Source organism: Mytilus trossulus, chromosome 6 (genome assembly GCF_036588685.1).
Source record: "Mytilus trossulus isolate FHL-02 chromosome 6, PNRI_Mtr1.1.1.hap1, whole genome shotgun sequence".
In the NCBI taxonomy this organism is placed as follows: Eukaryota; Metazoa; Mollusca; class Bivalvia; order Mytilida; family Mytilidae; genus Mytilus; species Mytilus trossulus.
Genome location: NC_086378.1, coordinates 84,561,313 through 84,580,620, shown reverse-complemented (window position 1 = coordinate 84,580,620; position 19,308 = coordinate 84,561,313).

Below are 19,308 nucleotides of genomic sequence, written 5' to 3'. Positions count from 1 at the left end.
CTGTTTTGTTGAAATACTTATCAGTGTACTGTTTGTCAATATCCGCCGGATGTGTTCCGTCGGGAATGAAGTCTAAACCATTAACAACAATCCTAAAAGAATTATGTAATCCGTAAGCTCCACGTATACATCCAGTTACTGTTGCTTGATAAGTTTCAACATGTGAGTGGGGTGTCTGCGTTATATTTTGTACTATTTGATACTGACAACCTGTTAAATAAAAATCTGTCTGAATATTCTCCGTTTCCTTTGACGTTTGAAAATTAACGCTCATGTGTTCCGTCGCCGACCGGGCAATAATCCTTGGATAATAAGCTTTTACCGGAACATCTATACTAACTGCAAATACATTTCCACTGTTCTCTAGATAAAAGACAAAACATTCAATTTAAAGCATTACACTAACTGTGCTAAAATCAAATCCTGGAAAAATCTCTTATGCAACTCAACGTCTTCCTTTAACGATATGTTAAAGAAACCACTAACACAAACAAATTATAAAATCAGTGTTCTGTTATACGTGGGGGTTTAATACAGGTGAAAGGATGTCACCGAATCTTTTTATAGAAGGTAGAAAGACTATGTATAATGCAAAAGGGCATTAATAAAGAAATCACTAGTCTTATCTGAGAAAAAAACCCAACATTATTTCGTATTCAGTCATTTGATTTTATTCTAGGTATCATGACCAATTAAGCTATTTCTGTGTATTTGAATTCAAAAACAGTTTGAATATCAATATCATTTCACTTGATTTGTTTGGTGTTATTTAGATTTGCTAAAATCGACAAATGAACAGACAATGCATACTCTATATATGTGTTTCAGAAATATTTTCTGCTCTTTGTCGGTTTTTTTTTTTGGACACATTTCCTGTTTCGATTCTCAATTTTATTTTAGTCTAATTTCTTTAAAGACGAAATAACTTTCCATTTGAAATGATGGAAAACAAAGAAAACAGTACAAAATATGATGTTTTTGTCATTCAAAAACATTGTGTGTTAACGGATGTCAAATGTGGAACAAATTGTCTTTTGGTCAGTTTCTCTCTTTTCTTGTCCAGGGTTGGTCAGTTTATTTTCGACTTATGAGTTTGGAAGTCCTTTATGGTTTTTCTTATCCCTCTTTTTCCACGGTAACTATACCTGAAACATCGGACGAGCATCACTGAAGAGACATCGATGGTCAAAGGGTGAATCAGTCTCAGTAGAATAGTCACCGTTAAGGTTTTTATAATTCCATACCAAAAATTGGCGTGGTTATGTTTTTGTTCATTTAGTTTTTTTTATGTATTTATGACCTATTAGTTTTGCATTTCAGCATTTCAAGGCAAATACTGCTATTTTGACAGTTTAACCTTTTACGTGTGTTTTGTTAACGCATCGTTGTAAATATAATGGAATTTGATGCGACTGTCATACAAGTGAGAGGTGTAGCGCTTTAAAACCAGGTTCTATCCATCATTTTCTATATTTGAAAATTCCTATACCAAGTCCAGAATATGACTGTTGCCCATTCATTTGATGTATATTATCATTTGATTTTGCCATTTGATAAGAGAATTGCTGTTAAAATTTTAGTAAGAGTTCAGTATTGTTGTGATTTTAATTTTTTACTAGGAATTGACAAATACGATTAACATTTTAGTTTAGCCCTGATGATCATCGTAAACAAATTTTTTATTCAAATTGCCGTAGACGTTTTTACCGGTACGTTTAATTTTGTTAACATACAAAAAAAAAATTATACTGAACTATAAAAGTTTTTATTCCAATGCTATGCTGACATCATGAAAAAGGAAACAGCGATATTTGATTTGATTACGAAATGAAATGAATATTAACAATGAATGCTGGTCAATGCTATACATGGAAATAAGTCCAGTAAAGGAAAGATAAGGGTATAGATATCAATAAATGCATTGTATAACTACCTTTTACTACATTTAAAGGGAACTCGTCCGCATCAAATGTTACAGTGTACGTTGTGGCCAATGTTAGCTCATTCCGTACTTTTGAAGCAGAAACTATTCTTATATCTGGTAACCTCATTGGCCTTAATACTTTTGAATGTACCTATAGAAAAATAGATATATTTGATTATAAATTCTCACCGTATCTCACCTATCCTCTTCATGCCGGTTGGCATTTAAGGTCCTTAAAAGTTCTATTTCATGTTTCTTTTTTTTAATTTTTGTAATATTTTTAAATAAAGGCAACAATATTATACCGGTGTTCAAAAGTAATAAAATCGATCTACAAAAAACAAATCCGGCTTCCAAACAGAGGCAAACAAATCAACTATAAGATTTGCCTTGGTTTTCTGTGTTTTGAATGTGGCAAGGGAGTCTTAATAAAAATCCGCAGAAATTAGTATTGATTTTGCATAGAAAATTCAATTTTGTTTGATGAAAAGAAAACTACTATTTTAAGATAAAATGTAAGGATAGCTCTGATAGCATGAAAGAAAAAAAAGACACTAACACAAATATGTTGGTTTGTTTTAGAAATTACAGCATTGAATATGATAAAACACACTATTTTGATACATTTGCGTCATAAGTCTTACACATGAATTACATACTTCTCTCAAATTTGCACATTACATTAAAGAATAAAACAACAGTTATCTGCATCCTCAAAATCCAAGATGGAGAAGTATGCAAACCACAGAACAACAACGAACATCTTAAATCAACGACAGACACTATGAACTATGACAAACTGACTTACGTTTTTAACATGCATTGTCGAACTTCATACATTTTTTTTTTAAAAACCAGTCAAACAATTTTCATGACAAAGATGGTATTGAAACGTATTTTTTTCTGGACTACAAAAATAAGTCATGATACATTATCCAACCGAAACTATACAGGAATATTGGATGTACAAAATACATACCGAAGCAGAAAGCCGAAAAAAGACAACAATCAAAGATGCAGTAAAAAAGATATTAGTTAGTAATGACACAGACCTATCGTATGAGTCGAAAAATTTATGATGGTTTTCTTAAAATTAATGGAAAGTCATTACTGATATTTTTCTTTCAAATAACTCTAGATATGTTGGCGCAGTTTGTTTTGATCATTGTGTCATAATTCATGCGGCCGCAAAACAATTGTACAGCCTTCCCCAGGATTCCCATGTTGACAGTGTCAACTCTTTACGTACGGACGTGTACGGCCCTTAGTTACAAACATTAAGTAAAATGCAATGCAATGCTATTGCTAGAAAACAATCACAAACTATTTATAGTATTAGTTGAGGAAATTATCTCATAAATTGTTATGAATAATATTTGACTAATATTCTGTTGTTCAGGAACTATCACACATTTTTAGTTTAAACAAACAACCTTTTCAAAATTCTCATATTTTCTGAAATGCATTGAACTCACTGTTTTGTTGACATGAATATCAATTATATGGTCATTTTTATAAATTTTCTGTTTACAAAACTTTGAATTATTCGAAAAACTAAGGATTTTCTTACCCCAGGAGTAGATAACCTTAGCCGTATTTGGCACAACTTTTTGGAATTTTGGGTCCTCAATGCTCTTCAGCTTTGTATTTGTTTGGCTTTTTAACTATTTTGATCTGAGCGTCACTGATGAGTCTTATGTAGACGAAACGCACGTCTGGCGTATAAAATTATAATCCTGGTACTTTTGATAACTATTTACACCACTGGGTCGATGCCACTGCTGGTGGACGTTTCGTCCCCGAGGGTATCACCAGCCCAGTAGTCAGCACTTCGGTGTTGACTTGAATATCGATTATATGATCATTTTTATAAATTTTCTGTTTACAAAACTTTGAATTTTTCGAAAAACTAATTTAACCAAACTTAAGGATTATCATCATTAGGATAACTAGTTTAAAAATATTTCCGATAATCCGGCTAACAAACCAAGTTGGCCTAAAAATAGAACAAAGGGGTAAAATGAAGATTTTTGCTTATAACTCTGAAACCAAAAAATTTAAAGCATATCTGAAATGGGGTTAATTTTTTTTAAGTCAATATCCATCTGCCCTGAAATTTTCAGATAAATTGGACAACTGTTTGTTGGGTTGCTGCACCGCTGCCCCCCTATTGGGTAATGTAAAGAAATTTTGCCGTTTTTGTTTATTATCTTGAACACTATTATAAATAGAGATAAACTGTAAACAGCAATAATGTTCGGCAAAGTAAGATCTACAAATAAGTCAAATTATCGAAACAATTGACCCCTGATGGAGTTATTGCCCTTAATAGTAAATTTTAAACCATTCTTAATAATTTTGTAAATTTTTGTAAACTTTTTACAAAATATTTGCCTCTGTAACTAAAAGGTCAAGTTTATTATAAATGAGAACATTGGAAGTAGCAAGAATGTGTAAAGTAAGATGTTCAAACACATCACCATCATCAAAACACAATTTGTCATTCATGAATCCATCTATGTCCTTTGTTTGATATGCACATTGACCAAGGTGAGCGACACAGGCTCTAAAGAGCCTCTAGTTAATATATACCAGTTTTGATAAGAGTTTGGATGACTATAAATTTTCAATACTGTTCTTTGAAGAATGAAAAACAAAATTATTTAGTTTGACTTAAATATTTCTGTTTTCAATTTATAGTGTATACCTGATTACAAAATTATTTCATTTACCTCTGATAACTGTATATACTTATAGTTACTTATAGTTGGTTTACAGTTCAGGATCCCCCAAGGTTCCCCTTCACCAGACTCATAATTTAATGGTTTCCTTTTACTGTATTGACCGTGACTTCCGGATATTTCTGCTTTATAGTCATTCATCTGACCAATATTTGTCTAATCGGTTGTTAAAGGCATTTATGGATGGGGTCTTTGTTATTTTATCTGATAGTTTGTTCCAGGTTTTAGCAATTCTAACAGAGAAAGAGTGTTTACAGATATAATATTGGAATCTGTGGTGAATGACTTTATTTCTGTTGGTCGTGCTACTATATCTTTGTTGAGATTCGTCTGTCATTCTTAAAAAAGAGATTTTTTCTTTGTCGTAGTATCCATTCATTGTTTTGCAGGTTTCAATCATATCCCCTCTTATTCTACTATAAGATAATGTCGGTAAGCCTAGTTTTTTAAGTCTCTCTGGGTAGATCATGCCTTTGAGACCTGGTTCTTGTTTTGTTACATTTTTTTAAACTCCTTCTTTTTTTTCGATACTTTTTTTCTTGTATGGGGACCAAGTTGAGCTGGAATAATCAACCATGGTTTTCTATAATGGCATTAATGTCTTAATTCCCAATATCTAAATGTTCTTCTAAGAATTGCAAATATGAAGTTGGCCTTGTTCATTTTTCACTTACTAGTATGCAATTATCAAAGGTGAGTTCTGAGTGGATAAGGACTCCTATATTGTTTTCCTGTTTAACCTGTGCTATTGTATGATGAAGTAGACTATAATTTAATGAATGGTCAGTGCTGTTAGATTTTTTACATATTTTCAGTGTGAAATTTTAGTAGTCATTTGTCTGTCATTCTGTGGTTTTATTATTCTAAAGATTTTGGTATAATCTGCAAACTATGTGGCGGCATTTTGTTCAATTTTAGTTTTTGAAAATGTTACACATATAATTCCTCATCAAATGGATGTTTTACTGTTTACTAGCTGTCAGTAAATGCGAGTACTCTCAAATTGTACTTTCGTGATAATGTGACCTGTTGAAAGTATTTGTGATGTTTGGTTTATCGTTAAATGCATACATATTCATGCAGAGTTATATCTGGTTAATATACCGGCTTTGATAAGTGTTTGGTATTGAAAAAAGTGTTCAAAATGTTCATACTATGAACAACAGAATTACTCATTTAATAGAAATATTTGCTTTCTCCATTTGAACTGAATGCATAACAACATTTTTTTTATTTACATGTGTAAACTATAACAGCCGTAATTGTTGTTTTTTCTAAAAAATGTTTATCATTTCAAAGCTTAAGTTATCAACTGTTGAACATATAAACAAATCTCATCTGTTGTAATTGGAAAGGTTGGAATGAATGAATGAATAATAATAAAAACAATCAAAATCATTTATAAAATTTACATTTTGTTAGTACCCTGTACATAATAATTGGCATATTTCATCTATAAAAAATTATATCATGAAACAAAACATTACTAGTATATTGTTAGCAGAATAGCAGTAGGATGGCACCAGGTCATCTCAGTCTACACACCATAGCTGGCACACTTAAGAAAAACTTTATAAAAATGGGAAAAAATGCAATTTTAAAATCGTCAGCAAAACTTTCTCTAAAGAGTCTACCCAATTTTTTTTATTAACAGTATAGATATTCAATATTAATATTACATAATACATCATATTACTGTTAGTCCAGATTTTTGTATACATATTATACAAATGTGGTCTTATTCATTTATGTTTCCAATTCCACTCACTTTGACCTTGTAACAACAAACACACTCCTAGTCACTTTAGCTCTAGAAAGCCTGCAAGTTTGCTGATTTTTGTCTTTTTTGGTACGCTCTTTGGGCTTGTAACTAAGAAATATTTTTCCTAAAATACAAAATGTAATGATCTGATCGAAAAACAAATTTGGTCTCTAGCATGTTTAGTTTGATATAACAAATCAATTAAGAACACTTAAAACTGAATCTGAATTTTTGCATATTCCATGTTTGTACAGAACGAAGCTCAGTGCTTATTAGAGAATTTTATGTTTTAAACGAAACTCACGTACGTTAACGAAAGAAACTTAGGCTTACAATTATACGGACTTAATACATAATAAAATTGGGGTTGTCTCCCGTCGCCGGTTTCTGTATTTCAAATTTCAGTCTGATAGTTATAATATTGTTTTAACTCTTAAATGACATTCATGTAACAGGCACGGACCATTCGATTTTTGGGAGGCGGGTTGTAGGAATTTAAAATGAAGATATTTCTGCCCATTAGATGATTTTTAAAACAAAATTTCAATGTCAGAGTATCCCCCCCTCAATAATATTATTTGTACAAGGCTTAAAAACAGGTAGAAAGCAAGGCTGTTTCTGACCATTGATATTTCGAGACAATATATGATTATTCTATATTTATGTGTGAAACATAAGGTTTTTTTCATAACAATCATACAAAAGTATCTATCTGGGAGGGGCCTAGATCAAATTTGAAATAAATAGGCAGGACCCCCGAATTTATGATGAAACCAATTTTGGAAGAGCATTTACAAAATCGAAAGGCAGAACCAAAAAATGGCCGCAAAACAAGATTATTGGAGTTAAGAAAAATGTTGGCAAGCTTGGACAAAATAGGCTCAATCGAAATTTCGCCTTAAAAGTTTATCAATGCACCCCCTCCCCTACAAACACATAGGTTGCATCCTTATCAAAAACAATCTATTTAGCTGAACGAAAGTAAAATGTTAAGATATCTTAAATAATATATAAGATATCTTATATAATATAGAAGATATCTCCTTTAATATATAATATATCTAATATAATTTCATTTTTATAAGATATCTCATATATTATATAAGATATCTCCTAAAGTTTATAAGATATCTCCTAAAGTTTAAAAGATATCTTCTAAAGTTTATAAGATATCTTCTAAAGTTTATAAGATATCTTATAAAGTATATGAGATATCTTATAAACAACTTTTATATAAGATATCTTAAATAATTTAAAAGATATCGAATTGGAGATAAAGGATACTACAGATACAGTTAAGTCGGCTTCATATCTTGACTTACATCTAGAAATTGACAATGAGGGTCGGTTGAAAACAAAACTTTACGACAAAAGAGATGATTTCAGCTTTCCAATTGTTAACTTTCCATTTCTAAGTAGCAACATTCCAGCAGCACCTACATACGGGGTATGTATCTCCCAATTGATACGATATTCCCGTGCTTGCATTTCCTATCATGATTTTCTTGATAGAGGGTTACTGCCCACAAGGAAGCTATTAAACCAAGAGTTCCAAATGGTGAAGTTGAAATCATCCCTTCGTAAATTTTACGGACGCCATCACGAGTTGGTTGACCGTTATGGAATAAGCGTTTCACAAATGATATCGGATATGTTCCTTACGTCGTAACTACAATCCCCTTCCCTTTCATGAATTTGACCTACCGAATTAGACTTTTTACCGGATTTGTAATCACATAAGCAACACGACGGGTGCCGCATGTGGAGCAGGATCTGCTTACCCTTCCGGAGCACCTGAGATCACCCCTAGTTTTTGGTGCGGTTCGTGTTGTTTATTCTTTAGTTTTCTATGTTGTGTCATGTGTACTATTGTTTTTCTGTTTGTCTTTTTCATTTTTAGCCATGGCGTTGTCAGTTTGTTTTAGATTTACGAGTTTGACTGTCCCTTTGGTATCTTTCGTCCCTCTTTTATATAGTTTATAAGATATCTCATATAGTTTATAAGATATCTTATATAGTTTATGAGATATCGTATAAAGACAATTTTATTAGATATCTGATAAACTATATAAGATATCTTATAAACTATTTAAGATATCTTATATATTATAGGAGATATCTTATAAACTTTAGAAGATATCTTATAAACTAAATAAGATATATCCTATGATTTATAAGATATCGCCTATAATATATAAGATATCGCCTATAATTTCTCTTTTATGAGATAATTTATATATTATATAAGATATCTGATATACTTTATAAGATATCTGATATACTTTATAAGATATCTGATATACTTTATAAGATATCTTGTAAAGTTTATAAGATATCTTATAAAGTATATGAGATATCTTATAAACAATTTTAATATAAGATATCTTATAAAATTATAAGATATCTTATATAGTTTATAAGATATCTCATATAGGTTATAAGATATCTTATATAGTTTATGAGATATCTTATAAAGTCAATTATATAAGATATCTGATAAATTATATGAGATATTTTATAAACTATATAAGATATCTTATAAACTATATGAGATATCTTATAAACTATATAAGATATCTTATAAACTATATAAGCTATCTTATAAAGTTTATGAGATATGTTGAAGTAAGAATAAATAGCAAAACGGCTTGCCATATGTAACAGTCAATTTCTTAAGTTTATACGCTGATTGTCGTCAAAGGGTCTACTAGTCTTAGCATCAAGTCACGTTCGTTGACATGAATGGTTTAGATATTATAACCCATTCTGCATCATTTGATACCGTATCTCGCCTTGCATTACAAAAATGTTGCTTGGATTTTTTTTGTCGAAACGTCGATCTTTTCTTTTCCCCCGACAGCTTTCTTTTTTCCAGAGTAATTACCTTTCATCAGGGATGCTTCGAATAGTAATAGTACCACAATGATACCTTCAATCGCGCTGTCGGTCCGGAGGATTCGTCCGTTTGTAACACCCATGTTGACACTCTTGAATCTTCATCCTTCAAGAGATTCTAAACACCGCGATATGTGTTTTTTCACTTGCCATAATGAATTTTCCAAGTAAAAGTTTTTTTGATAGATTGTGGCACAAACGACACAGATCATTCATCGAAAATGGAATAAAAGCTGAGTTATCAATAAGACAAAAAAAATATGATTTTTATTCTTATAAATATTTACAAAAGCCCTTACTCATGTTAATGGCAATCAAATAAAATAACACCCAAAACGATCAAATAATCCAGGTATTTTAATATGCCTAAATATTATGCAGACACTACAACCTACATGTTAGACTTGCTACAATTCCCTTTCTATTATTTCTCTCTTACTAATTTATACGTTTATTGATAAGTGCCAGCCTACTGATTGACCGATTGACGATTATACGAAATTTACTCGAAAAACTTGATAAATTCGTGCACAGAAGACTAAGTTTATGATGTTTGTATGCATTGGTTCAAGAATTGGAAGAACATTATTTGTCACCGTGCACTCGTTTCTTATGCCTTAAACTGTATATCATTCAAAATATATCTGTGTCCCCTGCGAGCAAAGTTTGTCTTTTCGTTACGTACATTCAGATATACAAGACAAGTGTAAACTCTCGCTCGTGGAATACGCTTTTTTAAATAGATTTGAACTTAATGGAAAAAGGGAGACAAACACAATTTTACAACGACCAAGTTAAGGTGTTTTACGTACGTCAAAATATATCATTTTTGTTTAATTTACAAGTTAAATGGCCAAAGGGAGATAACAATGAACATTTTTTGAAATGTTAAGGTATGTTACGTATTACGTACGTCAAAAACCTAAAATTCTCTATTGGCACGGCCACTTAAGTCACAAATTTCGTTACCAAAAATTGCTTGAAACTTCTAATTAATTCTTTCATACATAAATAGATTTGAGAAGTAAATTTGACTGTACCTGCAGAAAGATTATTGAAAACGATATATTACATCCTAAATTTTATGGTAATATAGTACGTAAAGCGCAGAGATCCGGTATGATCCGGTTAAACTGATCAAACCTGTAAACAAACATATAAGAAAAGGTAGTCTTAAAAATGTTGTTACAAGATCTTTGAACATTTTCTATTTTTTCTATATAAATTTTAACTCTCAAATCTTACTTCCAGGTTAATTTGACCCGATGATAAAATTGTTAAATGTTTCTATATATTCAATATAGATCAGCTTTGAAAGATGTTTAGTATGAATACAAATTCTAAATTCTGTTCTTGTACTATGAACACACAAATATTTCCTTTCTCCATTTATACTGTATACCGAAACAAATCATTTTCCTTCTACCTGTGTACAAAATTTGGCGGCAAGGTGATTTTTTGAAGGTTATTATTTACGTTCTATATATAATTATTTAATGTTTCGCAAATGTATCCTACTGCTGCTCAACTTTATTCACCCCTTATTTTTATTGGTATGCTATTTACATTGTGTCATAGATCAACTTGATTCGTTCTATGTATTTTTGATGTTACACTATTGTTAAGTGAGAATGAAGGTTGTTTCCTATTAACACGTTTAAAACCGCTGTTAACGTTTGAATGGTTTTACATTTGTCATTTTTCGAGCCCTTTATATTATACTGTGAGCAAAATGGCGGAATGTATAAGTACAAAATAAAGTAAGTACAAAGTCACGTCTAATTGATATCAATCATAACATATTAACAGCAAGAGTGATATTCATAAAGACAAATAAAAGAATAAGTTTACAAAAACTAGTTTTTGCAACGAGTACCGTTTGTCAGAAATGTATGACACTCATTTCTTGTTTGCAAATACTAATTTATATTTTTCTACTATTTTTTAATTGAATTTAATAATCTTGACAAAATTCTTCAGTTTTACTTAACATTATGACATTACTTTTAAGTTTGCTGCTTTAAGGAATGAAGGTTATGATTTGTAGCGCTCTTCGGGTTCCATAGTGTGCCGCGGTTTTTCCATAAGTGCGGATTTTGTATCAATTGTTGAATATTTCACAGTTATATCTTACCATAGTTTTGTTTAAACTTGTTTCTTTACTTTTGACCTTAAATATTTATCTCTAATAACTTTATTTACTATGTATATGCATTCAGGTATCGCATCTCAAATTTATACTTATTATAAAGAGTGTTAATCTACGTTTTTTTTTATTGAAATAAGCCTCCCAATTGATATTGTATCGTATGTTTTTCTATGTTGGGATGTTATACTATTGTCTCAGGTAAAGGGAGAAGGTTTTGGTACAATTCAAACGTTAAATCCCGCTGCAAATGTTTGCACCTGTCCTAAGGGATGTTTCTTGTTTTTAGTTTTTTTTATATAGATAAGACCGTTGTTTTTTCCCGTTTGAATGGTTTTAAATTGATAATGTTAGGGCCCTTTATAGCTTGTTGTTCGATGTGAGCCAAGGCTCCGTGTTGAAGGCCGTATCTTGAGCTATAATTGTTTACTTTAATAAATTGTTTTTTGAAGGGAGAGTTGTCTCATTGGCACTAAGAGACTAAATTATAATATGCATTTATCGGTCGTAAATCTAACTATTACACTTAAACCAGCTCTTATCTGAAAATTACTGTGATTGCATCCCGCACTCCTAGTTCATAGTTAGGAAATTGCTCAGATTGCATCCCGCACCAAACTCCTAGTTCATAGATAGGAAATTGCTATGATTACATCCCGCACCAAACTCCTAAGTCATAGTTAGGAAATTGCTCTGATTGCATCCCGCACCAAACTCCTAAGTCATAGTTAGGAAATTGCTCTGATTGCATCCCGCACCAAACTCCTAGTTCATAGTTAGGAAATTGCTCTGAGTGCATCCCGCACCAAACTCCTAATTCATAGTTAGGAAATTGATCTGATTGCATTCCGCACCATACTCCTAAGTCATAGTTAAGAAATTGTAAAAACTTATATTTCTTTTTGACAGTATTGGTGAAGAAAAAGATATGCGAACAAGAACATGCAAGTGTTAATCGAACAGACAACACCATGAGAGAATGCAAATCAAAGACGACAGATCGACACACACCTCTTCTAAATCATGTGCCATGGAATGGTAAGCAGAACCTATCCACGTCTGGTACATAGTTTTTTTTATTTCGTGGAATATTCTGTCTTTATAAATATTGTGAAAAATGATTGGTTGTTCATCTCAAATTCAATCTTATATGGACTCTATTCATTAATTGTAGAAAACATGTAAGTTCGAATCAAATATCAATTGACACGTTTCAGTGTAATAGTTAATCAAACCATATCTTGATTTTTCTTTTATATTGAAGGTAGACATCATGTAACGGAAAAGTTTAGGCATACAAATTGCATTCAATTGATTCGCATGTAATATCGTGTACTAACCCAACTGAAGAATATTAAAGTTGTTTTCCATTGTTTGAGATTTTGATTTTGCCTTTAACTTTTATAAAAGACATTCCATTTTGAATTTTCCTCTAGTTCGCGAAGTTACAGAGATTTAACATATATTTTCAAACTTCAGAAAATCATCTTTTGGATGAACACATTTTGAATTTTCCTTGGAGTTCTGGATTTTTCTTTATAATTCTCTATACAAAGTGGAGTTTCAATTATAATATTTATACAAGAACTCCGCCATGCTTTGAAGATCAAACTTTAAAATCAACATGAAGGGTTATTGAACCGCACAGGAATGAGATGGAAATTAAAATTGCTGATCTGAAAGTCTGTATGAAATAAATTGATGTAATTAATTTAATATTTGAAGACTTTTTGGGTACAAAATGTATAAATTGAAAAATGGATTCAGAAAGTATTTATGTTTATACTCATCTTTATCATCTCGTAAAAGAGACAGAGGGGAAAATCAAATATTCATTTTAAAAGTATGCTTGAATAGAAACTTTAGAAAAATTAAGATGCTTTTCATATTCATAAACAATTCTAATATGACTTTGGTCTTCTGTAAAAATTAAGAAAAACTGGATTCATCTTAATTTGAAAAAAAAATTGTCACGACAATGTGCAATTATTCTTATAGACATCTAAATGCAAATTCAAAAACTCAAACACATCAAACGAATAGGTTATAACTTTTATATTATTGACTTGGTACATGCATTTTCTTATTTAGAAAATTATGGTTTAATTTGATATAAGACGATGTGGTATGGGTGTCAATGAGACAACTCTCCTTAAGTCACAATGATAAGCTTGGTTGAAAAGAAAAACCAAAATGCGGGTTACAAACTTAAACTGAGGGAAACGTATCAAATACGAGAGAACTACGACACAACACCAAAATGTGACACACACAAAAAACGAACTATAATGTAACAATGGACATTTTCCTGACTTGGTACAGGGCGTTTAATGAAAAAATGGTGGGTTGAACCTGGTAAGCAGTTATTGACTTTGGGCCCCGCGGAGAAGGAAGCAGCAGCAGATGTGTCCGTCTGAATCGGACAAATATACTAGCCAAACGGCTAATAACCAATCGATCGCAGTGAGGTTGCTGCTCTTCTAAATACGACACCCCGACAGAGAGCTAGGTCGTCTACGAATGAGTTTACACTGTGTTTATATATAGTAAACGCACCTATCTAATTTCAATAGAGAATTAAGCCTGTAACTTATTATAATAATTCAGCATTTTTGTTATGTATTATTCTTCATCTTGTTGTTATGCTGTTTAATCACATTTTCATGGAGATACTTTAGAAGCTTCAAATCTGCAACCTTTTTTTTTTGTTTCTTTTTATTCAGAATACATTGAAATACCTATCTGTAGATGTCATACATTTATTTCACGAAGAATTAATCTCTAAATTCTGTAGAATGTTTTTTTTTTTTTTATTTCGAACAAAGTTTACTCCAATTTTCCATTTGCTCTAACAGATTTTTTTACTCTGTTATTACTTGATATTAACCTATATTTTCGTGACATACTTGTCATTACGCTGCCTTGAGCTAAATCCAGCAACATCACAATGGTTGACAAACTTTTCAAAAAGTTCCGTATATTGTTATTGTTTACACATGATACAAAAGTTATAAATCGATTGAGAGAAAACAAACTCGGGTTACTAATTAAATCCGAGGGAAACGCATCAACAACTATAATATGAATAGGAAGATAAAAACTGAAAAGTAAAATCACAAAAATACAAACTTAGAGGAAAATCTATTCGGAAAGTCCATAATCACATGGCAAAATCAAATAACAAAACGTATCAAAAACGAATGGACAAGAACTGTCATTTTCCTGACTTGGTACATACATTTTCAAATGAAGAAAATGTTGGATTAAACCTGGTGCTATAGCGCTAACCCTTTAACTTTAATGACAGTATCATCAAATTCCGTTATATTTACATTGATGCGTTAAATAAACAGACAAAAAGTTTTATACCTTGATCATTGACTTAGGAAGATGTGATTGTTATTATGCATATAATTGAACAACAAAGGATATGGGGTATTCATCAATGACACTAAATCAGTATCCAACCAGTTTAGCAAACACACAAAGAGCTAAGGAACGTCGCTTGTATTGTGTTTCTGTATCTTTAAAGCATAGCGAGGTCTTCAACACGGAGCAGAAAACTCTCATCTCACTGCAAGTTCAAGACAGTCTTGACACCGCATAATGCGGAATTCTCTGAATAAATTATTTTGATAGATTTTGTAAGATAACACCACATAACCATGATCGGCATAACAGGAACAGAATGGAAAGTAAAATAAATTTGAAACAAAATCTACTTGCGCATAGGTGTAAAATATATGTATAAGATAGTTTGATTATTTAAGAAATAATTCATGGGGGCTTGAATATATCGTGATTTTACCACGGGTTGGCCCTTTATGACAAATATTTTACCCTGAGCGTTAGCGAGGGGTTAAATATCGGCATAAAGGGACAACCCGTGGTAAAATCTAGATATATTCAAGCCCCCATGAATTATTTCGATTCTAATAAGACAAATACGGCAATTCTTTTGGATCGAAGCGCTCTAGGTGGGGGCAAATATTTGCCGTTCCCATAAATTAACGTACTTTTAGATTGGCGGTAAAGAACGGATGAAACAGAATTAGTGACATGCTCATACTATTTACAGTAATATATTTAGATAAATTTGGATGAATTTTTATGATAATTTACCTATATATCTTCCATGTATATAAAAAAAGGGCTTATACCACATTTTAGCATCGTTTGTTTACGTTTCTTTGTTGTGATGATTTTCGGTATCAGAAGCGTGTATTTTCCCGTAAAATGCTTAAATTATTACGTCATTATTCTATGACGTCGTGTACTTCATTTATTAACAATCATGTGACGTGGGAGTACAATCGGAACAGCCCAACCAATATATTCATATTTTACCACGGGTGTGTACTCAAAGCGTTTGAAGGACGTCATGTTGGAATAAGGAATAAATGATGAAAGATCCTTACAGAACACATATCGGCTAATGATTTTGAATAATGCAAAATGTCTGAATGAATTCTAAATTTGTCCGGTCGGGGTCAGGTCTTGATGATCGTGATGAGCGTGGCCAACTTTGAACATGTTCAAAACAGTCGTGGTGCGGTCGTGGCAAAATCAGGTCGTAGTAGAAGCGTAGTGAGAGCGCAGTAAGATAGCAAAGGTCGCTGTACCATCGTAGCGCGAGCGTAGCGAACGCGTGATTCTTTTCGGGGAGACTACGCTACGATCTCACAGCGACGTTTTCACGACCTCACTACGACAGACACGTTCTCACCGCGACTCAACTACGCTTCCACTACGACCATCACGTTCTCACCGCGACCCAACTACGCTTCCACTACGACCTTCATGGTCTAACCGCGACCCAACTACGCTTCTACTACGACTTTACCACGCTGTTTACCTTGCCGTCATCATCACACTCTTCATACGACCTGACTTCGTTCATACTACGACCAACATTCTCATTGTCATTTTCACATAAAATATATAAAAAGCTCCCTAGATTTTGTTTGTCTGTATGTAATTATCCATTAGCCCTAACGGCTTAACCATTCTTCTCGTTTTTATATAGATTAGACCGTTGGTTTTCCTGTTCAAATGGTTTTACACTAGTAATTTTTTGGGCCCTTTATAGTTTGTTGTTCGGTATGAGCTCTGTGTTGAAGGTCGTACATTTGCCTATAGTAGTTTACTTTTATATACTGTTTATACTTGGATGAAGATTTGTCTCATTGGCACTCTTACCACATCTTCTAATATCCTTTGACATATCTGTTTCATCTCTGCTATCGTTCATTTATGTATCGTCATTTCAGCTTTATGGACCAGCAATAGGTAATTTAGGTTGAAATAGTCGGTCCGACAGCTCTGCTTGATCAGAATTCGTTACTTTCAAAACTCCTTCTATCTCTACATAAACACCTACCACCACGCCCGCGTGTTCTAGTAGATGTTGGTGGCATCACTGTATTTTTTCCGAGAAATCTACGTATTAATCAGAAATAGAAGGAATGGAACTGTATTGATATGGAACACGATGTTATTGCTGAGAACGTAGTAAGATCGCGGTATGAACGTAGTATAATCGTGGTAACAAAGTGCTATAATCGCAGTAGATGCATGGTAAGATCGTATTGCAATTGGATAACTCGTGGAATGGTCGTAGTGAGAACGTGAAGAGCGTAGAAAGATTTTGATAAGCGTAGTGAAGTCGCAGAATAAGCACGTTGAGAACGTGGTATAATCGTAGTGGGATCATTGTAGAAGCGTAATGTGGACGTAGTAGCGTCGTGAAAGCAACGAATATTTACATTTTCATGCCGCTCACACTGTGACCTCACCACGATCTGAATTTATTTAAGATCGCGGTGAGCGTGGTGCGATCGTGGTCTAGTGGGAGTGGGGCTTAAGTGTCTTACAACAAAAAGATGATGGATATATATATATATATATAAAATATTGAGTGGACATTAAGTGTCCTTACAAAAGGCATGCACTATTCAATATTTGAGGAAGACGTTATAAATGTACATCCATATTGCAAGTAAAAGAATGCATTGAATGACTTTGGATTTAATGAGTAGCAGTTACACAACAAAATTAATTTAAAAAAGAATACAGTGTAACACTTGATGTATAAGATTAATCATAATGTTATACCGAGATGCACAGGTGGGAAGATCAGTATAGTAAACAGATTCTTAATTTATATGCAGGATCGAGGAAACATACAATGTTTTTAATAACACTGTGCAAGATAAATACATTTGTAGGATACTTAAATAGATATAAACAGACATGGTTAACATTTTTGTCGCATATCAAATGTGCTACATAAAATGAAGTGGCTATAATAATAGTTATATACTCCAAGGATTTATTCCTAATAAACGTTTCAATTCTTCTTATACAAAACACATAGAAAAGAAATAAATAAAAAACTGATGAACAAGTACCTGTTATAGATTCTGAGACATGCGTTTGGTCATTATTAAAATGAATCGCAAATATAACAAAGACATTATAGACGAAATATTAAAATCAGTAGGTGTGTTTACGTTTGCATGCATGAAACTGACATTATCAAGATGCTTGATTTCCTGATTGACACCATATTTGTAACTTTCGGAGGACGTGTGTTTCGACAGACTGTCGGCATTCCAATTGGAACAAAGTATGCTCATTTTCTTGCCAAAATTTGTATTTATTTTTATGAGGCTGACTTCATACAGGAACTTCTTATGAAGAAAGATAAGAAATGACCAATATCCTTTAACTCTACTTTCCGCCATATAAATGATGTTCTTTCACTAAATAATTCAAAATTTGTGACTATACTGAACGCATCTATTCCATCGAACTAGAGATAAAGTATACTACAGATACAGTTAAGTCACGTCTCATATCTTGACTAACATCTAGATATTGACAATGATGGTCGGTTGAAAAAAAAACGTTACGATAAAAAAGATTATTTCAGCCTTCCAATTGTAAACTTTCCATTTCTTAGTAGCAACAGTCCAGCAGCACATGCATACGTAGTATATATCTTCCATTTGATACGATATTTCCGTACTTGCATTTCCTATCATGATTGTCTTGATAGAGGGTTGCTGCTTACAAGGAAGCTATTAAAGCATCAGTACCAAATAGACAAGTTGATATCATTCCTTCGTTAATGTGAAGGACTCCATCACGATTTGGTTGACCGTTATGGAATTACCGTTTTACAAATGATATCGGATATGTTCCTTACGTCGTAACTACAATCCCCTTCCCTTTCACGAATGTGACCTTCCGAATTAGACTATTTACCGGATTTGTTATCACATAAGCAACACGACGGATGCCACATGTAGAGCAGGATCTGCTAACCCTTCCGGAGCACCTGCGACCATCCCTAGTTTTTGGTGGGGTTCGTTTTGCTTATTCCTTAATTTTCGATTTTGTGTCATGTGTTCTCTTGTTGTCTGTTTGTCTTCATTCATGTTTAGACAGAAATTTTCAATTCATTTTCGATTTATGAGTCTGACTGTCCCTCTGATATCTTTCGTCCCACTTTTGCACAATAATATTTGCTGCAGATTTACATGTTTTTTTTGTAAATCACTCATTTAACATTTAAAACTGTTTACAAAATTTATAACTTTTGAAATACTTGACTTTTTTTTTACCTCAGGCATAGATTACCTAAGCTGAATATGGCAAAACCTTTAGGATTTTTGGTCCATTATGCTCTTCAATTTCGTTCTTTATTTTGCCTCTTTAAATTTTTTGGATTCGACTGCTGATTCTTTTTTTTTCTTTTTTTTTCCGCGAAATACCTGCAGCACATTTGCAGCAAACATAGGGGTTCAGTATCAAGTGTCAGGTTACTTAATTAGAT